Source organism: Triturus cristatus, chromosome 7 (assembly GCF_964204655.1).
Source record: "Triturus cristatus chromosome 7, aTriCri1.1, whole genome shotgun sequence".
NCBI lineage: Eukaryota > Metazoa > Chordata > Amphibia > Caudata > Salamandridae > Triturus > Triturus cristatus.
Window position 1 is genome coordinate 400387226 of NC_140590.1, and position 15891 is coordinate 400403116.

The following is a 15891-nucleotide window of genomic DNA, read 5'->3' on the forward strand; positions in this document are numbered from 1 at the left end:
TTTGAAGGAAAGTAAAACAAAAATGCAGGTTAGTTACCTGTTCTTTTCCTTGGAAATACCACCACCTTCACTGTGTTTTTTGGGCTGTAGTCCCCTTACTCTGGGCTAACAGGACTAGTGCTTGTCTGTGATTTAAACAGAATGTGAACTGCACACAATACAAGTGAATGCCCGTTTAGGAGCTAACAGCGCTACAAGTTTTAACCTGAGTGAAAAGGAAATAGAAGCGTCTCTGACCACATTAGTTATTTCTCTGCGGTCTCCCGTTCCATTTAACTACCCACCTGCCTTCCCAACGTCTTGACCCGATCACGCACCTGCATTAGCCACGCTCCTCTTGGAGTGTGGCCAGGACAGCAGGGATGCAAGCGGGGTTCGTTTTTCGATAAACATCTCACAGTCTCTCCATGCCTCATGGTCTGTTCCCCCTTCGGGTGGTCTGTTGATCCAGGAAACCGCTGCTGTCGTCCCTATAGGAAGCTGGCTCTGTATATACTATACCAAAGTAAGGTATAGTGTGCACAGAGTCCAGTGGAACCCCAAATGTAGGCAGAGGTAAAGTTAGATAGCACCTCACTCTTTATTTGTGGTAGTGTGGTCGAGCAGCAAGACAGTATCAGAGGACAGTGTTAAGCATTTGTTGTACATACTCAGTCAGCAAATGAATTCACACACTCTAAGACTGAACTTCAGACCATTTGTTTTTGTATAAAAATTTTCTTTTAGGGATTTTATTTTCTAGAACCAAGCCAGCCTGGCACAGGTAAACAATAAATACTTTACAGTAGCAATGCAGTTTGTAAACAGTTTGAATTGTAATTGTATATGCACTTTGTTTTGACTTACAGTATGGTTGCAGAGAAATGCAATACTTTGTAAATACAGTACATGGACTTGAATGGGCTTTTCAGTAAAATCCCAGGTAAGTTACTTTTTGGATAACTTTTCTTACTCAGAGTAGTATACCTGGATACTACTCTGGGACATTTCCTGTAAACATGTAAGTAAAATTGTTTTGGTTAAATAGTGCAATTATAAATCATTTCTTTAGGTTTTCAAACTCCACACTTAGAAACTTTACCAAGAAAAACAGTCAATGTTATCCTATTGAGAAAATAGTGTTATTGGTTTTGAGATAAGTATTTGGTAGTGGGAGTTGAGGTTCTGGGGGTAGAATCAGGGGTCCCCCAGGGTCAAGGATGCACTCTAGTTACTCCCTCAGAGGCACTAGGGCGGCCGGGTGCAGAGTGCTGAGGCCCAATGTTATCCAATGGGAGGGGTCCTTTGGTTGGTGGCTGCTGTCGAGCAGGCCACTTGGTTTTGGGAGCCATGCTCCTGGTGTTAGGCTCAGGGCAAAGGGGGATCCGGTTCAGCACACAAAGTGCATCTGCAGCGGCGCAAGGGTGGCTGGGTGCAGGGTGCTGTTTTGGCGTCGGGTGCCCTGTTTTCAATGGAGATTTTCGGTTTGGGTTTTTAGCTGCAGGCTCGGTCCAGGAAGACTTCTGGGAGAAACCAACAGCTGGGCAGGTGAGTTGAAGGGCTCTGGGACGTAGGTGCACCTGAGGTTCTTTTCTCCAGGACGCAGGGCGGCTGGATGTAGGGGGGTCTTTTGAGGTCGGATTTCACCCAGGACTCCCTGATCGATGTCAGGGAGTCCTGGGGGGGTCAACCCACGGTGGACTCGGATTCTGGAGTGCTGGGGAACCTTGCTGGGACTGGTGGGCCACTCGAACTCGGGCCATAGGCGACGGGTGCAGTGGTGGTTCTAGGCGTCTGGTTTCTTTTTCCTTAGCAGTCTTTCTTTGGTGTTTCTTCTAAACAGAGCTGCTGTTCACAGGAGATCCGGTCTTTGTTGAAGGCAGTCAATCCTCCCAGGGGTTCTGGAGGTCGCTGGCTGCAGGACAAGACGATTTTTGGCACAGGATCTCTGGAATCTGCAGACGGACTGGTAAGGCTGGGGCCAAGTCAGTTGTTCTCTGCAGTCTCCTCTGCTGGGCGTATTCTTTTGTCCTTTTTCTTCTTAGGTTGCTCGAATCTGAGTGCTTGGTTCAGGGCTGCCCCCTAAATACTGTATTTATGGGGCGTTTTAGGGGTCCTGAGGTCAGTAGCCAATGAGCTACTGACCTTAGGGTGACTACACCTTCTGGGCTGGCTAATGTTTACCGCCTGGTGGCAGAATGGTGTGTACCAGTCAGGGAACCCACCAGAGGCTGGTGGTTTTTCAGGGGGCATCTCTAAAATGCCCTCTGTGTGCATTTTTCATTAAATCCCACACTGGCATCAGTGTAGGTTTTATGTGCTGAGAAGTTTGATACCAAACCTCTCAGTTTTCACTGTAGCCATTATGGTGCTGTGGAGTTCGTAATGACAAGCTCCTAGCACCATATACTCCTAATGGCAGCACTGCACTTACACTCTCCAAGAATGGACTTAGACACTGTAGGGGTAGAGGGTTCATGCACTTGTACCCTCATCACTGGTATAGGGCACTCAGCTAAAGGGGTGACTGATCTATGCCAGGGCAGTGGGTCGTAGGTATGGCACGCAGGGATGTGTGCCATGTTAACTCTTCACTTTGTTCTGCACCACAACACGCAGCCTGCAAAAGGGGGGGGGGGGTTGGGGGGGGGGAGAGAGAAAATATATATATATATATATATGTACAGGGCCTCTAAGGGAGGCACAATAAGTGCTGCAGCCCTTAGAGGTCTTCCCAGTGCCCTGGGTGTACCATTTACCAGGGGCTGACCTGTGGCTAGAGATGCCAATTGGGTTAGTTTTGGGTAAAGAACACAGGCCCTGGGAACGTGATTGGCAGGCACCCAGGGCACATCAAGTCAAAGTGCATCAGTAGTCTAGCAAAAAGTGTGGGGGGGGGTTACTGCAACAGAAACCCACTTTCCTTCAGTCCCCATTCCATGTCGCGGTGAAACTGCCTCCGGGGTCCCGCCTCCTTCTTGGTTGGCAGCTTCCTTCCGAAGTCCGTACTCTTGCGATTCCTTCACTTCTGCTGATGACTCGCTGCATAGATCTTCGCACGTCCCTTTGAATGGGCTCTGACTCCTGGACCATACATTAAGTCCAGCTGCCTTTGGAAATAAGGAGTCTGTCAATCGTAAATGGATAGTCCTGATCTCAGCATAGTTACACAGCAGTGTCAAATGGGTGGCCCAAAATGAAGGATTTGTATTCCAGATATAGCGTTTGGGGGCCTGTTCAGACCTTGAGCCTCCTCAGACAGAAGTCTTTTCAAGATTCGTATAGCCTGCTAATGGTTCAGTAAGGGGCAGTGTACTGTAGTTGTTATTGGGTCCTCCGGTGAGCAGGCTAAGGCTCGTGCTCTGCCGTCAATGAATGGGTAATTTCTTTGAACCCGAGTAGTTACAGCTTGGCTTGCGAGTTTCTGTGTAGGTTGGCTAAGGTGGTGTGGAGATGTCGAGCTTTGACAGGTTAGGGCTATAGTGAGCAGTTTGTGGACTCAATAGTGGGCCAGATTCATCTCAATCAATCAATCACTGCATTTGTAAAGCGCGCTACATACCCGAGAGGGTCTCAAGGCGCTGGGGAGGGGGGGGCCGCTACTGATCGAAGAGCCAGGTCTTGAGGAGTCTTCTGAAGGCCAGCAGGTCCAGGGTCTGTTGTAGGATGGTGGGGAGAGTGTTCCAGGTCTTGGCGGCGAGGTAGGAGAAGGATCTGCCGCCGGCAGTGGTTTTCCGGATGCGGGGGACTGTGGCGAGGGCGAGGTTGGCTGAGCAGAGGCTTCGGGTGGGGGTGTGGAAGCTGAGTCGGTTGTTGAGGTAAGTGGGTCCGGTGTTGTGTAGTGCTTTGTGTGCGTGGATGAGGAGTTTGAAGGGGATCCTTTTGTTGACAGGGAGCCAGTGCAGGCCTCTCAGGTGGGGTGTGATGTGGCTGCTGCGGGGGACGTCGAGGATGAGTCGGGCCGAGGCGTTCTGGATACGTTGGAGTCGTCTCAGGAGCTTGTTTGTTGTTCCTGAGTAGAGGGTGTTCCCGTAGTCGAGTCTGTTGGTGATGAGGGCCTGGGTGACGGTTTTTCTCGTGTCGAGGGGGATCCATTTGAAGATCCTGTGGAGCATACGGAGGGTGTTGAAGCAGGACGCGGAGACGGCGTTGACTTGCCTGGTCATGGAGAGAGTGGAGTCGAGGATGACCCCCAGGTTGCGTTCGTGGTCCGTGGGTTCCGGGGCTGTGCCTAGCGATGTGGGCCACCAAGAGTCGTCCCAGGCTGATGGGGTGGGTCAGAGAATGAGGACCTCTGTCTTGTCTGAGTTCAGCTTCAGTCTTCTGTCCTTCATCCAGTCGGCTACAGCCTTCATTCCTCTGTGGAGGTTGGCTTTGGTGGTGTGGGGATCTTCGGTGAGGGATATGATCAGCTGGGTGTCGTCGGCGTAGGAGATGATGTTGAGGTTATGTTGTCGTGCGACGTGGGCGAGAGGTGCCATGTAGATATTGAACAGCGTCGGGCTGAAGGAGGATCCCTGTGGGACGCCGCAGATGATCTCGGTGGTTTTGGAGCGGAAGGGTGGGAGGCGGACGCTCTGGGTTCTGCCGGAGAGGAAGGATGTGGTCCAGGCCAGGGCCTTCTCTTGAATACCGGTGTCATGGAGGCGTGCTGATAGGGTGCGGTGGCAGACCGTGTCAAAGGCTGCTGATAGGTCCAGGAGGATGAGGGCGGCTGTTTCTCCTTTGTCCATCAGGGTCCTGATGTCGTCAGTGGCGGCGATGAGGGCGGTCTCGGTGCTGTGGTTCCTGCGAAAACCGGATTGGGAAGGGTCCAGGATGTTGTTGTCTTTGAGGTAGCGGGTCAGCTGTTTGTTGACAATCTTCTCAGTCACTTTTGCCGGGAAAGGGAGCAGGGAGATGGGCCGGAAGTTCTTGAGGTCCTTAGGGTCCGCCTTGGGCTTCTTCAGAAGGGCGTTGATCTCTGCGTGCTTCCAGCTTTCTGGGTAGGTTGCTGTCTCGAAGGAACAGTTGATTGTTTTCCGCAGGTGGGGCGTGATTGTCGTGCTGGCTTTGTTGAAGACGTGGTGAGGGCAGGGGTCCGATGGAGATCCGGAGTGGATGGAGTTCATGGTTTTGAGCGTGTCTTCGTTGCTGACGCTGGACCAGACGGTCAGGCGACTGGTGCGGGTGGTAGTCGCAGGGGTGGTGGACTCGGTGGTGGGTGCGGGGGGGTCGGAGTTGAAGCTGTCGTGGATGTCGGTGATCTTGCAGTGGAAGAAGGTGGCCAGTGAGTCGCACAGGTCTTGAGATGGCGGGATGTCGTTGGTGTTGGAGCTGGGGTTGGAGAGTTCTTTTACGATGCTGAAGAGCTCTTTGGTGTTGTGTGCGTTGTTGTCTAGGCGGTCCTTGAAGGCGGTCTTCTTGGCGGTCCTGATGAGTAGGTGGTGTCTGCAGGTGGCGCTCTTGAGGGCTGTGTGGTTGTCTGGTGTTCGGTCGTGGAGCCATTTCTTCTCCAGCTTCCGACAGGTGTGCTTGGAGATCCGGAGGTCCTCGGTGAACCAGGCGGCTTTCTTGTTGGTGTGGTTGGTTGTGAAGGTCTTGAGAGGGGCGAGGGTGTTGGCGCAGTTGTTGATCCACTATGTGAGGTTGGTCGCGGCGGTGTCTGGGTCGATGGGGTCGGTGGGTGGTCTCAGGGCGGTAGTCAGTTGGTCCTCGGTGACCTTGCCCCAGCAGCGACGCGATAGCTGTTGGGTGGTGTGTGGTGGGTTTCCTGAAGGTGAAGTGGACGCATCTGTGGTCGGTCCAGTGGGGACCGTCCAGTGGGGTTCGGTGGTGTGGTTGAAGGAGACCTGGGGGCTTGCGGAGAAGATGGGGTCGAGCGTGTGTCCAGCGGCGTGAGTAGGTGTCGTTACAAGCTGTTTGAGTCCGAGGTTGGTGAGGTTGTCGATCAGGGCGGTGGCGTTGGCCTCGTTGTTGTTCTCGAGTTGGAAGTTCAGGTCCCCGAGGAGGATGTAGTCCGTGGAAGCGAGGGCGTGTGTGCTGATGAGGTCGGCGATGGTGTCGCTGAACTGTGGGCGGGGTCCGGGAGGTCTGTAGATGAGTGTTCCTCTGAGGGTGGTGTTGGGGTCGGTGTGGATCTGGAAGTGCATGTGCTCGGCGGTGATGTGGGTGTCCTCGGTGTTCGTTGAGATTTTGATGGAGTCTTTGTGGATGATGGCGATTCCTCCCCCCACTCCGTTGGTGCGGGCTCTGCGGGAGATCTTGTAGCCATCTGAAGTATAAACTGCAGCAGTGTGGGTGGACCAATCCACTTCAGTGATGCAGGCGTTATAATGACGTTGCCTTCCATTTACTAATTTATTAATCTTGACCCAAGACAGTTTGCTATTTTTTTTATTTGCTCTCATGGAGCAGTTTGGTGCATATGCATGTCAAATAAGTGTTTATTGCCGTCCATATTGCTTTTTTGTAGGCTTGCCTCCTTACAAAAATTTTGGTTATGGTTTCTTGTTTGGGCTGTTGGTTGACTTTAAGTGCCCATCTGATTTCCCTATAAGATGCCTTTTTTTCTTCAATAGTCGTGAAGAAAACCACTGTGCCCCCATTGGACCATGGCTTTGCATCAGGGTGGACTTAATTGGAAATACAGAAGTAAGATTATTAACTAAGTCCTCCGAAGCCTGTGAGGGAGTTGAAGCTTGAAATAGGCGCAGCGACTATACTTCCAAGAGAGCAACGGCAAAAGTCATGATCCTTTCTGCAGCCGGGTCTTTCAGTATGAGATGCCTTAGATTAAAGGCTTTGGGAAACATTAATAGACCGATTGCCACTGAAGCCCTTAATGGGCAGGTCATTAGCGCAAAGCTCTGGGGACAGTGATCACTCTCCATCTTTGGAATTATGCTGAAATAATAAATCATCGAATATGGCTCATGTCTACCAGTGTGTAATCCAAGCGTTTGATTTATGTAGCAGCCTTGTGAAATCTGCTGGTTGGGCCTTAGGCTTACACCCATTTAACATATATACACCAATGACTCCTAGCGCACTGATGCAGGCCTTCCTGTGATGTTCTCGGTATCGCATGCTGGTCCTGCGTTGATTGGGGGTGCTGCAGGGCTCCTTGTGGCAACGTTGCAATAAATGCATATTGAAGTCCCCTGACAACACTAAACAAGCTTGGGCGTAAGATGATTGAAAAGTTGTAAGCAGGCCACTCAATGTCTTTATTTTGTCTGTTATACTTTTCTTTCCTGGATGGATGTATAAGTTGAAGACTATTTACGCATACTGCTTATCTAAAGAAATAGGTGCAGAGAGTTTAATGCATTGAATCCAAGGGCGACTCAGATCTAAGTATTCTTGGTCCCACAAAATGTCAGTGGCAATGTAAGCCGAGAGCCCCACTGTGGCCCTTTCTGTCTTGTTGACTTTACATGCTTCATTAAGATATTCTTTGAAGCCAACTAACGGTGTCATTGTCTGCATCCAGATTGCCTGCAAAAGCAAAATATCGAAGTTGTGCAAATAAGTTGTAAATTCATTCTCCCCCACCTTACTGCTGAGAACAATCACATTCCATGAGCAACATTTTAGTGAATTATTCTTTGTGGAATCCCTTTGGCGTTGGACTTGTGCTTCCCTTGAAACCCTTATGCTGGCACACTACAGTAGCTGTTGAGCATTCAGCCTTACAATTGGTCGCACACTTGGTCTGTCTGACTGTTGAATTGTTGTAATTTGTAGTCCCTCTCTGGCTGCTTTTGGATGAAGAGGGACGATATCCCCCCCCCCCCCCTTGAAAGCCCAGTTTTTTGTCGGTGACTAGTAAGGTCTCCTGTCGCTGGAAAAGAGGATTTTCTAAAGAAGTTGATGTACAGAAGAGGCTCAGAGGTGGAGCAGCTGAGTTGCTCAGATGTTGATCAGCTATCCCCTTAAACCAATCCAAAAGTCACTTCCGCAAAAATGTTTTGCAGTATTAGTCACTAGCTGTGCATTATTTCACCATCTAGTGATCGGGTCTGGAATTTATAGTCTAAGTCATTGTCTCTCTCTCTCTCTTTTAAAAAAAAAAAAAAATGTTTTTGTGTGTCGATGAGTAATCGACCATTTGATCCCTTGTCCCTCTTGGATGACGTCATACCCAGAAACCACTCCATGCAATCACCATCTTCAGATTCTTTTTTCCACCGTGGATGCACAGACACGGGCTCCGAAGCTGGAAAGGAAAAGTTTTAGGATTTTTTTGTTTGTTTTTTTACCGAAAACTACAAGAAATCAGTAAATGTAATTAAAAGACTCCGATCGCTTAAGGATTATAGCCAAAGTACCAACAATCAACAAGGAAAAACAAAATACAGAAGAAAAACGAAAAAAAACATTAAGGACTTTTCGCCAATCAAGAACATGAAGAACCACGTGGATGAGACAATGGCCGAGGTGCATGGAGCAGTCTCTACTGAGATTTTCCCCAAGTTGCCCCACAAGTCAATGCAAAAGCACAGCCATGACTTCTGCAACTCTGCCTCCCAAAAGATCACCGGTCAGGGGGTTGCACTGCTTGTGCTGAGTTTCAGGACAAAACTCTCAAGACACTGGGAAAATAGAGGTGGGCGTATAATACACTATGGCTTCGCCCCTGCGCAAGTAAGTCGCTCAAGGACTAGATAGAATACCCAAAACTACATCAGAGGTGCTAAAATGAAAGTTAACATACCAAGGGCAAACAGTGACCAAGCTAGGACTAAAAGCACTCTAAATCTGTTTTGATGCGAAAGGACACTGCTGGCGTCGGCATTACGCCAATTGATAGAGAGATAAGGAGGGAAAAAAACTCCTTTAGCAGAGGAGTCCACATACAAGCTGTAGAAAAGACTAGCAACTTTGATGAGAAGAAAAAAAAGAGGAGTTTGACAACCCTTTTAAAAAATATAAGATTCCTCTAATGACTTCACAAGCGAAAGAACATAAGATGACAGATTTGGAGCCACTAGTTACAATCGAGCCAGCGGTGAAGGTGTAGGAAGAAAGACTGGTTGAACAGGATCCCTCCCAGGTAGGATAGTCTACAGAGAAATGGCAAGATTTTGTTTTAGATTGCCAGAAGAAGGGGTGGATTCATACCTGTCAAGGCCATCACCCCAGACAACATCAGTCCGCAATGCTGTAATAAAGAGGGCAGCTGACTTACCTATGGGCTACAGCTCAAAGAAGAGCACTCAGAATTTGGTTTCCTGCTGGAGACACAAAGTCCTGAGTAGTGGAACCAAGTGTAGATACTTTACTAGGGACCCACCTTACATAAAAGGCAATGTGGCATCAGACTCTATAATCATGGCCATCAACAAGACCTGATATATTCGGGCAATTAATTCCGTTTGCTTTTCTTGCTGAGTGGGAATAGGAGTTTACTTTCTCCTTTCACAGCAATCCTATATATAGTGTATATGTTGTCCCTACTCATACTAGCCCTCTCTATACTGATTCTTAAAAACAAAACAAACTCTGAGTAACCAGTCACCGTGTCAAAAATTAAAGTATCCTGTACTGTAACAGGTGTACACCGCAAAAAGGTACAAGAGTTTAAGTGCAAAAGATTCTGAAAAAATGTGAAAAACAAGATAGCACCTCACGTGCGCACCACCAGAGTAGCTTGCTGGTTATTGATTTCCAGAAATGCTCACGTCTATCATCATAGGTTGCTATCTTGTAAAAACAAATACTGTGGGTGTCCAGAAAGACCAGTGAAACAAATGAAAATGTGTGTAAAAATCACACAAAACAACCCCGTGAGAGTAAAATTGAAGTAAGTCCCACTATCACCATCAGGATACTTTTTATTCACTACTTGTGGGCTTATTCAAATTAAAACCAAACTGCATGTTTGCAGACCATATAATGCTGGGCTGACATGTTTCATTGCCTGTGTTTTGTAGTGGCAATTTCTTCAGGGCATTATCATGGCAACAGGATGAACAGGGCAAATGCTCCCACTTCAACAGGACCCTCTCCGGATAAGGAGAGTAAAAGGGTAGACATGGTGGAAGAAAAGATAGTGAGGTCAGCAACAGCGCAATGACACATAACAAATTCAAACACACTGTGAACAGATATGCAAATGTATAGTGGTCACTGAACCCATGCATCATCTGCCAGAACAGCACAAAAAAGAAGGCAAAAACAATGATGCAACAGGGTAGGAATATTGTCAAGATTAAAATCGGCATTCAATGTGGTAGACACTGCCAGCAGGCAACTGTGTTCAGCCACAACAGTGAAGAGACACGCCTGGATGAGGGTGACAAGAAATGCAGGTCTAAGTAATCAACATGCCCTTTACCGATGACAGTTTCACACAGTTGACGAAGTGGTACAGCACATGATAAAGAAGGCAGCAATGGGGGCTTAGCAATACAAAGGGGCTTTTTTAGAAGGTTGCATCTTTCCTCGTGTGTGTAAAAGAACACCCACGAGAGGAGGGATACAATCTTCAACAATTCATGCATCCTTTTTTATCTCAAAGTGGTCCATCAACTACACCACCACTGTGGTTGTATGGCTTACCCTCACAGCACACCTTCTGAGGGAGAGGGAGAAGGAGAGGAAGCGGGCTGCCCCAAGTGGGGGTGAATCCTCAAAAATTCAATTGTATACCATAATCCCTCCTACACAAGTCACCAGTAGGAGGTAGAATTGGAGGATTCTTCAAGGCATGGAAGCTCTCCTCCGACAGATGAATTCTAAACCTGATTCAACAGTTACTGTATATAACTTTTTCAAAATACCACCTAAAATAAGACTACCAGCAAGACGAACCAGCAAGGAAGAAAAGCAGCACCAACGATAAGAAATAAAAACTTTTAAGCAAGAAGGCAATATAATTAGAACCACGAAAAGAAACAAACCAGGACGTTTTTTCCATCCATTTCCTGGTACCAAAACCAGGCAAGACACTATGGCCCATATTCGACCTACAGCCAGTCAACAGATCAATCAAGACACAAAAATTCTATGTGACATCACTGCAAGACGTCATTCATCTGATGAAAGGAGACTGCATGGCTACGAAAGATCTCTAGGATGCCTATGTACACATACCTACGAACACGAGACAGAAAATTTCCTAAGGTTCGTCATGGACAAGGTACATTATTAGTTCAAGGTACTACCTTTTGGGATAGAATCCGCACCAAGTTTTCAGAGTATCTAGCCATAGTAGCAGCACACTTCCAATGAAAGGAAATACATGTTTATCCCTATTTAAAAGACTAAGCGTGGTGGCATCTTGTATCACCTTCATAACCCAGGCGACACTGCACAAGAGACCACTTCGGCAGTGGCTGTTACAGCACTGGTCACAGTCAAGTGTGAGCTGAGAATATCTAGTGAGCTGGGAGCTGAGAATATCCAGCACGAAATAAGATGCAGTGGTGGAATACAAACAACATTACTGGCAGCAGAACATTCAAACTACCAACTGCCTCAGTAATGATTTCCACAGATGTATTCCACACAGAATGGGGAGCGTGCTTAGAAAAGCTCAACATTAGGGGACCATAGAACCCAAGAGAAGCAGTACGGCACATAAATGTATTGGTCTGAAAGTCTTCCAGACACATTGAGGGAAAGCCTGTTAAAATCAAAACTGACAATACAGCCACCATATTCTAATTCAACAAACCGGAGGGGGGAGAAATCTCCATGTGGTATCCATACTGGCACAGGATATATGGAAGTGGGCCCTAGAAAAGAGGATAATTCTAAAAGTGATGCACCTACTGCAGGTACAGATCACAGAAGCAGACCGACTAAGAGACGGGCACACACGAGTAGGAGTTGAAGCAAGGGGTGGTGTGAGATATTTTTCAAAGGTGGAGCACACCATACACGGACTTGTTTGCAAGTCAGAAGAATGCAAAATGCCAAAGCTTCGCTTTCAGGCTCCTCCTCCAACAGTCGCTAGAGGATGCTCTGCTTATGGTGTTGCAGGGATTCTGCATATATACAGAACTATGCACAGGAAAACAGGACCTCAGTGATTAGGGGTGTACATCCTACCACATCAGTACCCAAAATCCCAAAACGACTAGCTATAGTGTCTCATTCGTTCACCGACTACAGCGAAGCTACAAATGATCAGACCACCCAGAACACGTCACTCTCTCTTGGGAATCGCGGGAGCCAGACAACTCTTTCGCTCACTCACTCATACTTGTCCACAACGCGAGTAATCAGAGACACTGTATAGTTTAAAATGTTTATTTTAACTAACGCGCTCTATGGTACAGTACACGTGCCATTACTAGCAGCAAAATGCATAAACACAATATAGTCAGCATTGTCACAATTCCATAGAATACAAACGGGGATATCATTTTATAAAGACCGTGGAAAAGGACCAAAAGACCTAACCACCCTCCCCGTTGTAAGAAATAGTTTATTATATAAAAGAAGACCTCTGGGCTTTGTCAGCAGACCACATACCTCAAGGCCTAGATGAAATGTTCACATCTCCGGACAAGAGCAGCTCTTCTCTCTGGAAAGGTGTCTCTCCAAGTGTCTCAAAGCATGTTTAGCTTGCAATATTAAAGCACACGATTTCCAGTAGTGCAGCTGTGGGTAGTATGTATGTCTAGGTGCGAGGGACCGACCAGCACAGAATAACAAGGGGCATTGTTGATCGACCTTGTACCTCGTGTGCAGACTAAACTTCAGAGCACAGCAGAGAACGCGAAAAGCCGACAGTTCTCATGTGAAAGGTGCACAAACCGAGTCTTGCGAAATATATGCTTGCAGTGTCATGCGCAAAAGCAGCCTCATGGCAGCGAAGCGCATGCTAATTTAGCAAATGTCGACAATGGACCCATAAGCTCTACTACACCCTCCCCGGGTAAGTCCATCATATGTAGGCATAGGACGAAAACAGAGTTAAAAAAGCGTGAGCAGAGATTAACAGGCGTGTCCTTAAATTTGGAAAAAGCGAAGACGAGAGTCTATATAAATAAATCAAGTTCTAGAAGAAGCGAAAAAATATATAGTGGGAAAATGGCATCTGAAACTCAAATGATGCCGGCTGGCCATGTATGCAGTTAATCCATCAAGGTGTAGGAGCAAAAGAATGCAACACCCTCCAAAAGGACATCATTGTGGTCAGTAGAAAAAAGAGACGCCATCCAGTTTAGCAAGGTGAATGAACAAGAGTGTTCTTCATAGTCGGGTGCCTCCATTAGCATCGCTGGATAACCTGCGTGATATTCAATACAACTCTGAAGTAGGAGATTATGTGCAGCTGCACAGTTATCCCATTGACCCAAAATTCCAAGTGCAGCCGCACGCGCCATTAAGCCATTCCGAGAACAGTCCTGCTCATGGGCCACTAAGGGGCCCATTAGCTGGTCGAAATCTGGGTCCGGACATGACGTATTGGAAAGGCATACATCCAACGCCCATGTAAATGGACATTTCAAGCACGAAAAGACAGGTCGCACATAAGTGAAGTATACAAAATGAAAGGACAACCCATAAGACACACTGAGTGTTGCCAGTGGTAATGTACCAAAGCATCCATGCATTCGGTCACGTAGCAATTGGAGCCTGCCCGGTCTGTTTAGTACCGCAAGAGGAGCAGCCATTGCATAGCAGGCACAGCAGAAGCAGGATTCCAGCGACTAACGTCCCTATTAAGGGAAACCCACCAAAGACGCTGGAAAAGATAGAATGAATGAATGCAGGTATTACACCAAATATAGTCTGAAAAGAAGTCACAAGGCCAGAGCCGACAGCCTTAAAAAAATGCGCCAAGCCTTGAGTAGTTGACGCAATAAATATGCGATGGATGAGCTCCCCAAAATATAGTGGGAGATTAGTGTTTAGAAGCATTTGAACTTCAGTAGCAGCGCTAGCTACCTTCAGGCTGAAGGTTTCTCGTGCGGAAGTAAGGAGTACTTCATGTTGGGTTAAAAGCGCCTTTAATATGCTCAACTTTTTTAAATCTGCATTCGAAGTTAGTATTGAAGGCCAAACAACCATCCAGTGGCCCACGCGGAGGCGGAAAAAGCACATTATTGCAACAAATTACGCGCTGTGAAACCGTTACAATGTATGGTATGCCAGCAAGCAAGCCGCAGCATTCTTGGTTATTGAAAACAAGATAACTACCGTTAGTAAGCAGAGTGAACGTGGTAATTATTGCGGGAACTGGTTTACCTTTTGAAACACATGCGAAGTTCGGAGCTGACATGTTACATGCTCCGTGCAATGTTATGTTTTTGCATACGAGGGAATGACCTACACAGTCCTCCCCGGTAAGATACACTTCTGTTTCATCCCTTAAACATCGATAGGCGAAAGGCAAAGACCACAGTTCATGCAGAAAAGCAGTTCGGAGGGGTTCAAAGCGGCGTAAATGGTAATGCTTCATACAAGGGCTGAATGGAAACAGGGAAAAAGGCAAAGATATAACCCCATGGATTAGCCAAACAGCAGAGTCATTTTCTGTGGCAGAAAAGGATCTATTTTTTCAATGTGCATAAGAGTGTAAATAGCATCTTTCATGGACATGAATTGCTGTTTGTCTGTTAAATTAAACGGTAAACACAAATCAGTTGCATTCAAATAATCCCACGGAACATTTCCCATTTTTAGAGTTTGCAAAGGCCATGCGAATTGCATTACAGAACGCAGTTGATTCTCACCATTATATAACAGAGACACATCTTCTTGCACAATGTCAATAACAGAGGAAACAATCTTGTCTAATGTATAAATGCGGGAAGACAGTGTATTAATACTGTTGTCGACAACAGCTAGAACGTTTTCTAAGTTAGCCTGGTCTATTTCCCGCAAACGAGATGCTGCCTCAATGTGTGAAAGTTTCCAAATTTCATTGTAAGCAGCATATATCCATCTTTTTGTCCTAGGAGCCCTCGGTCCTAAGACAAAATCGGCTAAATTAATATTGTTGGATAACAACGATTAATGTTGTTTAACAGACGATAGTGTAGAGTGCTGCAACCACTGTTGACATAATTTACCAACCGAATGGGTTGTTACTGAATGGGAATCAGAAAATCTTGGGTCGGGTCTGTCTTGAACATACCCTAAATTAGTGTTATGAGAACGGAGTTAGCAGGCATTAGAATTCGTCTGCCAAACTAAACATCCTAGAGGATCCATTCCAGATACATTAAATGAATGATTTTGAAACAAAGTCTGTAATGACTCAATTGTATAATTTGTGTATGAGTGCCAATTATATTCAGCTAGAGAGGGAATTGCTAGAGCGTTAATTTTTTTTGCAGTACCCAAAGCATGTAGTTAGGTACACTATTATTCAAAAATAAAGTCTGTGCTGGAATGAGGCAGGCACGATGTAAGGCCTCAGTGCCTCGCACTTGCCAGTTCTTGGAGCCCCAGATCGATTTTCAATCAACCGTGTCTTTCCAATGATCATAAACTTTTAGTGACAGGTCATGTCTGAATGAATTTCAATAATTAGTTTACTGTGGGTCAACATGACTTTTGGAGAGGAGGAAATACTTAATTTGAAATACTATGACTCTGGGTTTGACCTTTCAAAGTCCTTGAAGTATGTAAATTTATTTCTAACTGTTTTCGAGCTACCTTTCAACGGTGCAGGGCAATGTTCCAACTGTGTGAAATTAACGATCGGTCGTAAGGTATTAGTATTGTGTAGGAAATGATGCCCATAATGTTGATAACAGAACAGATCGGCATAATTGGCAAAATTCATATATAAATCAAAAGCAGCATAGTATTTTAAATCGGGAAAACAAGGCTTGTATTGCATGTACAGCCCAAACATCAGAACGTATGTCCTGTGTCACCACATCACCCATATAAACACGAAATTTGTATGGTACATTGATGACCTCAGTCGGACCATGGATCTGATTATCCACTTTATCCCAG